We start from the raw sequence: 12,192 nt of genomic DNA, 5'->3' as shown, positions 1-12,192 counted from the left end.
TTTTTTTGCGATTTTAACACAAAGTCATACCTCCTACATGACTGCTACGCAACATACCAGCAAAAGAGAGGCCAGGAAAGAAAATGTCTCTGTGATACATTTTTGGGTCACAATTGTCTCCTGTATGTGAAAATAACGCAAAATGGCATAATGCAAAATTGAGAAGTTTTGCCTATTTCGCGTAATGCAAAATTCAGGAATTTTGCCAAAGGAATTTCAATTTTGCCCAGGCTTAGCTTACTTAACACCATTGTTAAATTATTAATTCCCATACAAACTTTTAAGTTTATGGGACTTTCCAAGAGGTGCCCGCTAAATGCCAATAGATTAGCTCTCCAATTATCCAATTTTGGAACAATAACACTTTCCACCACGTTTTGAGCGAATGCGTAGAAACTGCAGACAAAAAATGATAGAGGCAATTACAATGTGGCATTACACACCACTAAGAAAAGTTGAGGACAAGCTGCTCGAGTGAAAGTAAGATCTAATTTTAAGGGAAGCACTAACCAACAAGCATTGCCAATTTCAATCATTTTGATTCCTCTATACTGAGAAGGATTTCAGCAAGCTTCACTAACATGCAAAATAAGTGCAGCACGAACAGGTAAAAATCAGGTGGCGATAGCAGCAGCTCAAGATTGTACGGAAATAGTTTATAAAAAGCCGACTACGTACAATTTGGGCAGCACAGAAATGGCAGGCAGAAGTGCACACTTATTCAGACACAGAATAGTTACTCAAGTGCGAACTCCCCTTGCATACAAAGATTATTAAATGCCTATGATGTGGAACTGCCGGCATCCACAGAGAGAGGGAAAAGAGAAGGGAAATAAGAAAAAGAGTGGAGGGTAGGAAAACGAACGAGGGGGCCGGAGAGCAAGCACAACGAGGGGGGGTAGGGGCAGAAAAGCAAGCACAACGAGCAAGCACAAACCCCTTACCTGCCTTATCCAAGCTATGGGCCGCGACCAGGAGAGACTCCGCGCCGGCTCCAGAGGGACGCGTGCTGCACTCGCTGCCCCTCTTCCTTTCACTCCCTCTCCGGTGCGTAACATGGCGGCCGGCCTGAGGAGCGGGAGAGGGAGGGAGGGAGCTGTGTAGAGAGGAGGCAGAGCCTGCTCACGCTGCCTGCACACGCCAGTCGGCCTTCTGATTGGTTAATAAGAAACATCAATCAGAGAGCTGACTTGGGCGTGCAGGCAGCGTGATGAGGGACTGCTCTCTGCCAATGACGTCAGGGAGAGAAAGAACACCAAAAACATACCCCCGAATCCCGTCTTGAACTGAGTGACGCCCCTCTCCTTCAATGGCTGGCCTCCATTTAGGAAGCCAGCCAATGGAGAAGAGGGGCGAGTTCAAGCCCCCATACATAAAAAACATAAAATCTCGCCAGCGAGACTGCGCAAGCGCAGCCATCGCTAGGCCGAGACCTAAAAAAGCAAACTTCCAGGGCCCCCAATACTCTTTGGGATCTACCACCTGTCACTGGCCACCATCCCTGTGGTCAGTGCGTAGTCTGCCCATTCACCCAGGCCACTAAAAGTATTTCACTGACCAACAGCTGGAGGTGGACCCAAAACAAACACATGAATTGCAATACACAAAATTGCATCTACCTAATAACATGCCCCTGCCAACTCTATTATATAGGGATGACCATACATGCAGTAAAAACTAGGATCACCGAACACAGGAGCAATGTTCGATGCAAAAAACACTAACACTAAAATGCGTACACATTTCGTGGAATCCAACCATTTGCCAAATGACTTACATTGGACTGTCAGTGAGGCTTTTCCTACTATTACCAAGGAGGCCCTCTTCAGAAAGGAACACTGCTGGGTGTTCAAACTGAGGTCACACATCAGGGGCCTCAATGACAATACCCCCTGGGCAGAACTGAACCACTAGGGTTACTGGTCTCCATACCACCTGGACCCAAATACCCCCTCATAAGCAAGTCCCTGTTCACTTACCTACCTTGCCTTTACATTCATCTCAAATTCGCTTTCTAAACCCCACCAAGCATACACTAAGATAGTAGGTACCCAATCTTGCCTACTGGTTGCCCCTACCTTAGTGTTACAAAACAATTGCTGAGCCTTAATGTTCACTTTCGTTTCCCTGACATGACTGTCTTTGTTCTTGTTTGCGACCAATGCTCCTGATGAGTTCCTCCTCCAGATCCTTCTCCCAATGTGATCTCGCCAATCACGCCGTCACAGCCATTCTTGAAGTGTCTTGGTCCCCCCACCTTAGTGATCATAGGGGTTAATTAATTCCTGCCCCCTAGATGCTACCATTGTCCTTAAACTGGGTGCAATAACCATAACTCCTTGTCTCTGAAATCTTTTTACCACAGCATGCAATCCCCCTGACGAGATCCATCTAACAGCGCCGCCACCTCCATACTAGACGTGCTCCTTGTTCCCCCAATTACTCTCACACATTACACAAGCATTGCCTCGCGCCCAATGTAGTTTTCTTCCGGCACCTCCACTTGGAAGTGCTATTGGTTCCCCCTAATGTACTTTCACTATACATGTACATTACACAAGCATTGTCTCGCGCTCAATGAAGTATCCAGTCGTCACCCCCACATTTATTTCCCCTCACGCACTCTCACTATTAGTGATCATAGGTGGCATCTACTATACTCCTACTGTGTATCACACAAGCATTGTCTAATGCTCAATAAAGTTATCCACACACAAACCTACACCCAGGATGTCCGCCCATCCAAGTACAGGTCTAGTGTTATGCATAAATACTGGCAACCCGGAAGTGACTATTACGGGGCCCTGGAGCTAGGGTAGGAGGATGGCAAGTTGCTTCTCCACACCCGTGAGTATGTCGTTACGGCGGTCTCCCGCTCTCACTACCGGTAAGCCTCATTACTGCCAAGAAACTATTCTTGTATGCACCTATTATCCCTTGCAGACTACCGGAGCAACGTGGTGCTCTGACCATCCCCATCAGCCTCTTGACGGTGTACTAGGGGTGAGTTTTGGTTGTTGCCAGCGAGTTTGTGTATGATTTACAGTATGCGTGTTTGTTCACTCCCCTCCATGCACGCATCCAAAGACTAGCGCTTGCATGCACACCATGTTCCACCATTCCAACGACTTGGTTAATAATTGTCATTTCAGCGTAATTTATATGCTGCAGAGGTCTGCCTGTACTGAGACCGTGTGGGACACCTTATGAGCAGGGTATCCTTCGTCCCGTTCAGCAGTCTTAATTGAGCACCAAAAACGTCTTCTCCCCCCCCCCGCATCAATCAGGCAATCGGTCAACCCACTTATGACTTACCACTCCCCTGCACGAGCGCACCTCCATTAAGAGTACTGGCGCTAGCACGCACACCACGGTTTGCTATTTCTGCAACCTGGCACATTGATGTTATTACGATGCCTTCTGAAATGCTGCCAAGCACCTCATTGGCCGATACCTTACAGGACACCCCATACTAGGGTCCCCTGTACCGATCAGTTGACTCGACACGAGCACTAAGCAAGCACCCATCAGGCTACTACCTATCTACGTCTCAGTCACCCTCAGTGCCTGGACCCCACCATAGCCTTTTAGCGTTCCTGCCTGCAGATTACTACTACAATTACCCAAGCACTTATGGTTGTTCCCTATCTCACTGAGCGAGCAGCTGTTCTCACCTTGTAAGCGTTAGATCCCTCTTATCGCTGTGCATGCCAATTTTTCCCTCATTACAGTCACAATAAACTTCCCTCTTACATTTGAAGTGCCCTTAGTAGCGCTCTGGCAACCACATGACCACTATGCCTCAGCACTACTATCCTCAACACTTACGGTATGCATTGTTCCTATATGCTACAAGCATATCTTTTTCATGCTTAAATGCTTCATGTGTTTGCTACAATGAGCAACCCATATTGCTTTATCCAACCCCTGCCCCATCCCCTGCCCCCCATGTTTTTGTTCCCTTTCAAACAGGTCCACTAAATTCCCCAGTACACGTCAACTAGGACATTTCTACCGCCCCTGGTAATTTATAACGATATCTGAATACCAGGCGGTAGTGCGCGAATTTCACTTTTTCTTTAAATGGTCCTGAAGAAGTGCCAATTGGCCCGTTAGGGGCAAGACTAGGCACGAAACTTGTCGACCTTCCACACATAAACCGCCCCTTAGGAACATTATCATCCACACAGGGGCTCACTCTTGTTTTTAGTTAGGGGAGAGCTACCTCTCTATTAAAATTTGATTCTAGAGGACTGCTCTACACCTATTTGATCCTATTTCATCTCACACAGGGGCACCAACACGACCATCCCTCAGGCCCTCCCTTCCGGCCCCCCTCCCCTCCCTTGGCTAAGCTTTCGCCACGTGCATGAAACGGAGATAATCTCGCTAATCTCGACCTCCAAACCATCAGCTCACATCTCAGACCCCATTCCCCCCTCACTTGTCAAAAAAATGAAGCTCACCTTAGCACCTATCTGGGGCAAAATTATAAACAGCTCCCTACAAAGCGGAGTGGTCCCTGACTGTCTAAAAATGGGACAAGTCACCCCTTTGCTGAAAAAACCCGGCCTCGACTCTACTGGCTTGAACAATTTCAGACCGATATCTAACCTCCCTCTACTCGCCAAAACACTGGAACGCTGCGTTCTCCTCCAACTAACTCATCACCTGGATAACATCAATCTCCTGGACCCCCTCCAATCTGGCTTCAGACAAGGTCGTAGCACAGAAACCGCAATGCTGAACATCATAGACGACATTCACGGTTCTCTTGACGCTGACAAGTGCTGCCTCCTCATACTCCTTGATCTCTCCGCAGCGTTCGACACGGTGGACCACAAGCTCCTCATCAAAACTCTGCAAATAGGAGCTGGCCTCGGCGAGGTAGTTCTTGACTGGTTTTCTTCCTTTCTCCATAACCGCTCACAAATAATAAAACTGAAGAACTACACTTCTGAAACACAGCAAGTCAACAAGGGTGTCCCCCAAGGATCAGTACTTTCTCCTCAGCTCTTCAACATCTATATGGAACCGCTCGCCAAACTACTCAGGAATGCCAACATCCTCTTCCACCTCTACGCGGATGACACGCAGATCTACCTGGAAACCTCTTCACCTAACGACATCCATAGACTAAATGCTGTCTTAAAAGATGTTCAAGATTGGCTGACAAAAAACCACCTGAAACTCAATCCCGACAAGACCGAAACCCTTCTCATCTCTAACAAAGAAGACAACCCTCAAGTCACCGAGTGGCTGAAGTCGATCGATGCTCTTAAAGGCTCACTCACGCCAACTGACTCCGTCAAATCTCTGGGTTTCACCCTAGACCCCAAACTAACCTTGACAAACCACATTAAGAACTCGGCAAAAAGTGCTTTCTTCAACCTCAGACTGCTGAACAAAATCAAACCTTTCATTCCAAACAAGGATCTTAAACTAGCCACACAATCTCTAGTTCTATCTAGACTGGACTATGGGAATTCAATCCTTACAGGTATCCCCAAATCACACTTGGCGCCACTAAAAACAACACTACATGCGGCAGCAAGAATGATCACAGGATGCAAAAAATTCGACCACATCTCCCCAGCACTTAAAGAACTCGAATGGCTTCCGGTGGAAATGCGTAACACCTTCAGAACGGCCTGCCTAACCACAAGGCCCTCCACACCGGTAAACCAGAATACCTGGCAACCAAGCTCAAAAAAGCAGGTCAAAGCAGATATCTGAGAAGCTCCAACTCCCTGCTGCTCATCCTTCCAAAAACCAGAAAGAAGAAAACTGCGGACTGCTCCTTCACTGGAAATGCCCCTAAAATATGGAACTCTATCCCTCCGCATATCAGAACTCTCCCGTCCTATGCGGAATTCAAGAACCAACTCAAATCCTTGTTCCTCATCCGCTCCCTAGGTCCCAGATAACTAAGATCTCCCACTGAACTATGTGTTATCTATGTATCCTTATACCAAAAGTCCCACTTTACGAACTTTCCCTCCCCCAATATTGTCTTTCGAGGACTGCCTCTACCTGTTACATGTATTTTTGTTCACCCTGTCACGCCTGTTACTGTAAAGCGCTCTGCTACCTTCGGGTCTTGTTAGCGCTATAGAAAACTTCTAAATAAATAAATAATAAATAAACACTACCTAGCCCCCGCACCTGCACGCACCTTTTGGCTTCTTCTTCAAAAGATCTCCGACAAAGAGCCTTCGTGCAGGACCTCATAACCCAGCTCTCAGTCCCCCTCTTTTGAAAAAAAAAACATCCCTGCGTGCCATGCCCACAACCCACTGCCGTGGCATAGATTAGTCACCCCTCTAGCTGGGCGCCCTATGCCAGTGGTGTGGGTACAGGTGCATGAGCCCTGTACCCCTACAGTACCCAGTGCCATTCCTGGGCCCTGTAAGTGCAGGGCTGCCTTTAAGAGTAATGGTGCTGGGAGTTTGTCATTACAAACTCCACAGCACCATAATGACTACACTGAAAACTGAGTAGTTTGGTATCAAACTTCTCTGCACATTAAACCCACACTGATGCCAGTGTGAGATTTAATGAAAAACGCACACAGAGGGCATCTTAGAGATGCCCCCTGAAAAACGACCAGCCTCTGGTCGGTTCCCTGACTGGTACACACCAGCCTGCCACCACAAGAAATGTTTCTGGACCCCTAGAGTGGGAGCCTTTGCTCCGTGAGCCCAGGAACAAGCCCCTCCCTGGACTGAGGTGTTTACACCTTCCCCAGACCAGGAAGAGCCATCCGTGGCAGGGGAAGCTTCAAAGGCCTTGCAGCCTTTGTAATGCGACCCCCAGTCTTTCCTGTTATCAAAAGCAGGCCCCCTTCCTGTCTATCCTCCTTTTCGGCGGGAAGACAGGTGGGAAAAACTAGCCAGCCCAGAAGGTGTGCCCACCTCTGTCAATTCCACCCCTAAGGTGGGGGAGGCAAGGTGAAGCCCATTCTTCAGTGCCCCCCATCTTGCAGGTGAGCACATCAAGGGTGTAGTCACCCTAAGGTCAGTAGCCCATTGGCTACTGACCCCTAGGCCCCTAAACGCCCCTAAATACAGTATTTAGGGGGCAGCCTGGAACCAAGAAAGCAGATTCTTGAAACCTAAGAAGAACAAGCATTGGAAATGCAGTAGGTCTCGCAATTGCTTCAGTTAGGGCTATTGGCATTGTAAATGGCAATGTCCTTTATCTATGTGTTATGGAGTGTTATTCAGACTGGTTAAAGGGGTGTCTGACGGGGTTGAAAGGAGAAAGGTTGGCCTGCCAATACATATGCAAAATGGCGCCTATGTCTCAAAGTACACAGTAGAATGTCATGTGTGGAAATGGACCGCTGTAATTCACAATTAAATTATAGCTCCACTCAGGGCAAAAATGAACTTCCTTTTCTGTTTCATTTCTTTAGGATTCTATGTGCGCCATAAATTAAAGGTACAAAGAGCAATCACACCTAATAGGCGGATGGAAGGAATTAGTCGCTGCATATTTTATTTTTCTTCAGTCTGGTAATGAGACTGTCATTGGCGTTTATTGGGGTTTAACTTTAAATAGGAGCTTAGGGCAGAAGCTTCAATTCAAGATAGTCACAGCTGGGAGCTTAATAGGGAGTTATACAATGCGAGGAGCCCGGTCCCAAAGGTGGGGGATGATAAAGTGAGTGCGAGAGGGTCTCACATTAGAGTCCGTTTAGGGATCGTACATTTCTTCAAACACTTTGTTTTCTGTGCTTTTTTGGAGCACACACCCAATATACGCCATGAGTTTCTAACTAAACTCATGGCGTTTGTGATGGAACTTATCATGGCTCCTGAAATATAAAATACAAGGATTACTGTTTTCATTGCTGGTGTTCGATTAGATTGGAATATACTCTGGGTGAAGCCTGTGCCAAGAGTGACTTAAAGTGGAAAGCCTATACTCTGACAACTATAGAGCTGATTACATTGGAAATCTGCCTTGAGGAAGCCCGCAAGGGGCGAAATGAGCGTCGGCTGTGAAGCACTTTATTTTAAAAGAAATAAAAAACAAATTTTCCTACACAACGCGACTCCCTTGGATTGAGAAGGACTGTCTGTGCAAGGATAAGAATCGAAGAAAAGTGCAGAGGGAACAAGGATAAAAGTGACTTTATGTGATGTGCGCTGGTGTATGTGTTCTCTGTTGATGTGACACTCTGCAACACTGTTGGTGAGCAGATTCTCTATTTCTAATGCTTGAGGTGGATAAGCATTTTACACCAAGGCTGCACTAAATAATTGAACTTCATATATAGGTTAATAGTTTTTTTTTCAAAGGAAAGAGACATGTTTTGATGTGCAGATCTGGTATAGCAAATGCGCCTTTTTTGTGTTGTTTAAATAAAAAAAAAATTACAGGCCCCTTTTTTTCTATTTCTTTACTTTGCAGCAATCGCGGCACCCGAGCTTTACCTTTCACCATGTAAAAGTAAAGTGCGGGTGGCACAATTGCTGCAAAAGTAAAGAAATAGAAAAAATCTATTTATTTACTTTTTCAACAATCGCGACACTAGCACTTTAGCTTAACGTGGCTAAAGGTAAAGCGCGGGTGCCGCCAATGTGAAAAATAATTAAAAAAACAAGCGCGGGTGCAAGTTACAAAACAAAATCACAGCTATTGCAATTATTGAAGCTACCTCTATGTTTAACAACTAAACACATATGGTAATTAAAAAAGTGCTCATCCAGGAATTAAAGGAGATAGTATCATGCCGCAAGAAAAGAATCCAGTCCGGGTGGGCGGAGCCAAAAGTGGACAGGGCGGTAAAAGGAGGGACTAACAAGCCTCCTTTACAATAGAAAGCCAGCGTTTAGCCTAAGCTATGACGCAAGCCAATGGGAAGAAGGGGCGTGGCTTCAAGTCCTCTTTGGAAACCGTATTGATTCCAAAATGTGTGCTCCAGCGCTAGGTCTGCGAGACCTAAAAAGGACGAAAGAAGATGCCCAGCAGAGGAGACTGCAGAGAACAACTGACATGGCCCCTGCCCTACCCGCCCGTCTGCAGTTTCCAGAAATCCTGTGCCAAAAATCGTCTTGTCCTGCAGCCAGCGACCTCCAGAACGCCTGGGAGGACTGACTGCCTTCAACAAAGACCAGATCTCCTGTGGACAGCAGCCCTGTTCAAAAGAAACTCCGAAAACAGACTCTGGGCCTGCTGAGGACAAAGAAACCTGACTCTTGGAACTACCACTGCACTTGCCGCCTACAGCCCAAGTTCGAGTGGCCCACCGGTCCCAGTGAGGTCCCCCAGCGCTCCAGAGTCCGAGTCCACCGTGGGTTGACCCCTCCAGGACTCCCTGACATTGCCTGCAGCCTCCGCACGGAGACCCCCCAACCACTAGAGGATGGGCGAGGGGGGGTCGAAGTGGGGGGATCTGAGTGGCACGAGTGAGGGAGGGGTCGGAGTGGAGGAGTCTGAAGGGCACGGGTGAGGGATGGGTTAGAGTGGGGGGAGTCTAAGGGGCACGGGTGAGGGAGGGGTCGGAGTGGGGGAGTCTGAGGGGCACGGGTGAGGGAGGGGTCGGAATGGGGGATATGAGTGGCACAGGTTAGGGAGGTGTCGGGTGGGGGATCTGAGCGGCACGGGTGAAGGAGGGTCGGAGAGGGGGAGTCTGATGGGCACGGGTGAGGAAGGGGTCAGAGTGAGGGAGGCTGGGGGGCATGGGTGAGGGAGGGGTCAGAGTGAAGAAATCTGAGTGGCACGGGTGAGGGAGGGGTCGGAGTGGAGGAGTCTGAGGGGCACGGGTGAGGGAAGGGTCAGAGTGGGGGAGTCTGAGGGGCATGGGTGAGGGAGGGGTCGGAGTGGGGGAGTCTGAGCGGCACGGATGAGGGAGGGGTCAGAGTGGGGGAGCCTGAGGGGCACGGGTGAGGGAGGGGTCAGAGTGGGGGAATCTGAGGGGCACAGGTGAGGGAGGGGTAGTGGTGGGTGAGTCTGAGGGGCACGGGTGAGGGAGGGTCACACCGCCCACTCTCCTTCATTCATTGGTGCAATCATTCTCACCCTCCTGATTGCATGTTCTTAGTGATATCTGCCTACGTGTTATTTGGTTTGTGTAATCTATGAATCCTAGAACTCAACTCAAGCAGAAGACGTGATCTGACTGCGTGTCTATTTCTACAGCCTCAACATAAAGAGAACGTGTGATCCTGCTCTTTTTGCCCCCACACTCACTCCCCTGCTCTCACACTCACTCACATCACCCCCACACTCCCTCCCCTGCCCCCACACTCACTCCCCCGCCCCCACACTCACTCTCCCACCCCCACACTCACTCACTCCCCTCACACTCACCCACCACATTCACCTGCCCCCACACTCACTCACCCCTCCACACTCACTCACCCCCCACACTCACTCACCCCACCCCTACACTCACTCCCCGCCCCCACACTCACTCCCCCGCCCCCACAGTCACTCCCCAGCCCCCACACTCACTCATCTCGCCCCCACATTTACTCACCCCGCCCCCACACCCATTAAACCCGCTCCAACACTCACTCCCCCGCCCCCACAGTTCTCATACTTGTTTACTGCACTTCAGCCCTGAGGTGAGGGAGTATAAAGAGACCTCAGTCCTCCTAGAGGGCGACCGGCCCCTTAAAGGAAACTAACTGACGAGCCCCAGGCTGTCTCACTGGGGAAGAGACAGCCAGAAAGAGAGAGACAGCCGGGTACACTGAGAGACATCTGGGCAAACCGAGAGACAACTGGACACATACAGAGAGACACCTGGGCACACTGGGAGACAGCTGGAAGCACTGAGACACATCTGGGCACACTGAGACACATCTGGGCACACTGAGAGACATCTGGGCACACTGAGAGACAGCTGGAAGCACTGAGACACATCTGGGCACACTGAGACACATCTGGGCACACTGAGAGACATCTGGGCACACTGAGAGACATCTGGGCACACTGAGAGACATCTGGAAGCACTGAGACACATCTGGGCACACTGAGACACATCTGGGCACACTGAGAGACATCTGGGCACACTGAGAGACAGCTGGAAGCACTGGGACACATCTGGGCACACTGAGACACATCTGGGCACACTGAGAGACATCTGGGCACACTGAGAGACATCTGGGCACACTGAGAGACAGCTGGGAGCACTGAGACACATCTGGGCACACTGAGACACATCTGGGCACACTGAGAGACATCTGGGCACACTGAGAGACAGCTGGAAGCACTGAGACACATCTGGGCACACTGAGACACATCTGGGCACACTGAGAGACATCTGGGCAAACCGAGAGACAGCTGGGCACACTGAGAGACAGCTGGACGCACTGAGACACCGCTGGGCACACAGAGAGATAGCTGGAAGCACTGAGAGACAGCTAGAGTGACCCACACACGCCCCTCACCTCTCCTGGGGTCAGTGCCTGGGGGGCCTCGGACGTCAGATCCTCTCCTCTGCCCCGGGCCTCAGTACTGCCCTTTATACGCTCCTGTCCTTTTCCTGTTTCGGTTTCGTTTCCCTCCCTGGAGCTGCAGAGCAGAGTTTCACTTTCCTGGAAGGCATCGTGCGGGGGCGGGGCCAGGAGGAGGAGGGGGGTGAGGTGTCTGCCGGAGAGAGCAGGGTGCGCCCAGGGGTGCGCTGAGACTACATCGACTGCAGCTGAGAGCGGGGAAGGTTCAAAGGTGCACACTTTTATTATTTTATTTCATGCGGTTTTATATAGCGCGGACTTTACCCAAAGGTGTCAGAGCGCTTCACAATAGGAACATAACTGATACATGAGAATATTACAAGTGAACAAATTACAAAAGCAAACGTTTCATGACATGAGGCAAAAGTGACAATCGTGAGCAAACAAAATACAAGAGTTAGAAAACGGTGCATTACAGGAGGAAAAAGTGACGTGTGCAGGTTACAAAAGCGTACAAAGTACAAGTAGAGGTATAATACTGCAATAAATGGAGTACACTCAAACACAAGAACAAATGTTACGTAGGCAATGGTGGCACTTGAGCAAGTATCGAAAGCAAACAAAATGTAAGAGGTAGCAAACAGTGTGTTACAAGAGAAAAGTGACGTGTGATGTTACAAAAGAGTACCAAACACAGGTAAAAGGGTAGTACTGGAATAAATGGCAGACTCTCAAACCACAAGAACACACTGGGAAGGCACTTCCATAGTCATGGAGAATA

General features: G+C 49.1%; 1 protein-coding gene across 1 annotated transcript in view; it reads right to left on the bottom strand.

Moving 5' to 3' along the window:
- Positions 1-11,559, bottom strand: part of LOC144755556 (uncharacterized) — a 48,677-nt gene extending 37,118 nt beyond the window's left edge. The window contains exon 1 of the mRNA XM_078644610.1: positions 11,406-11,559. The gene's annotated coding sequence lies outside the window, so the exon portion shown is untranslated. The remainder of the gene's footprint in view (positions 1-11,405) is intronic.
- Positions 11,560-12,192: the final 633 nt, after the last annotated feature.

Source organism: Lissotriton helveticus, chromosome 5_1, assembly GCF_964261635.1.
Source record: "Lissotriton helveticus chromosome 5_1, aLisHel1.1, whole genome shotgun sequence".
Classification (NCBI taxonomy): domain Eukaryota; kingdom Metazoa; phylum Chordata; class Amphibia; order Caudata; family Salamandridae; genus Lissotriton; species Lissotriton helveticus.
This window is presented reverse-complemented; position numbering and strand designations above follow the sequence as displayed.